The sequence below is a fragment of the Olea europaea genome, chromosome 14 (assembly GCF_002742605.1).
Source record: "Olea europaea var. sylvestris chromosome 14, O_europaea_v1, whole genome shotgun sequence".
Taxonomy (NCBI): Eukaryota; Viridiplantae; Streptophyta; class Magnoliopsida; order Lamiales; family Oleaceae; genus Olea; species Olea europaea.
Window position 1 is genome coordinate 2,904,761 of NC_036250.1, and position 1,511 is coordinate 2,906,271.

Sequence of the window (1,511 nt, forward strand, 5' to 3'; positions counted from 1 at the left end):
AATTTTCTCGTAATTTTCAATATTTCTTACTTGCACATGATAGGCATGACCCGTAACACAATGAACAACGAATGTTACACATTAGATCCTTCTCAAAATCTATCTCACAAAAATTCATATGACAAATAGATCGTGGGACATCAAGTAATATTAGAGCTCAAGTGATTATAAATCTATTAGGATATATAGTAATTCTATTAGAAGAATGATATCTTGATATACCCCAAACTCGTTTCTCAACATTAATTCAAGTATTTTCGATCCCTTGAATATTTATGGAATATGTTTGAACCTCACATAGTACCATTGTATATACAATTATGTTTCTATATCTAAAAGGTAGTTTTCGTTTTCTAGTTGAATCGTTCAGCTTTAAATCAGCTGTTTTCCTAAACATATTCTATCAAATCGGATCAATCAAGGTCATTGGTAACATATTAAAGTAGCAACACTAAAATAAAAATCTCAAGAAACAATCAAAAGTCATAACGGTATATATGAAGTTACATTAACCCCAAGATCTCACACAATGAGAAAGCACGAATCCATTTACTCATTTACCCAATATTGATTGTAAAAGCGCACACAGAATGAAATATGTGCTACAATGTTTTTATCATTTTCTTAAGGTATATGTCATATTCTTTATAAACAAATAACATTGTATAGATTTTAATTCAAGTATTCCCTAATACCTAACTTGAGTTTTCCTTCTGTTCACCCGTTCGAGTAATTTCAAATCGATAACTCGATCTGGCTAGGTTTAATGAATAGCAAAATTCATTTCGATTACTTGTTGTAATCTCATCTTAATATCTCATTTAGGCGACTGGATCATGTACACAACATGCTCACTTTGTCTTATCGAAGCACACCCTAAATTGTCTAGGCAATTGTTCATGTATGTGAACTAATTTCTATCTATTCAACATTCTTTATATGTGCATTCAAATCATTATCTGATAATCTCAACCAATGTTTTGAAAACTAGATTGGACCGACCGGTTCAATCGGAAAAATCGGGAACCGGTCTCAAATCAAGTTCGGTCATGCTATATTAATTAGAGAAAGGAAAACCCGTAAAATATAAATAAAACCCGCCGGTTCAACCGTGACACAATGAGCTGGTCCCGAATTTACCATTTTCACGAACTCTTAACTGCATTGATTGAACTTAAGGGCAAGCCCCAGTATGGCTTTCCCAATAATTGTCAGATGCAAGAAGAGTTGGACCAATGAAAACTAATAAATGATTCCTTTGGTGGCCCATTTATTTATAAAGTTTTGGTGCTGCATGAGGCCACTTATTTATAGGCATATTTTCTGGTGTTTCACTTCCAAAATTCCAATGTGGGATAAATACCTTTGCATTACTGTGTATTACAAATTACAGTAGTATGTGTATTTATATTTTATAGTTAATTATTCCATTAGGTTAATTAATTATTTTTCTATGTTTCCTTAATTAATAAAAAATTTAAAATTCTTAACATTAATTAACAATATTATAT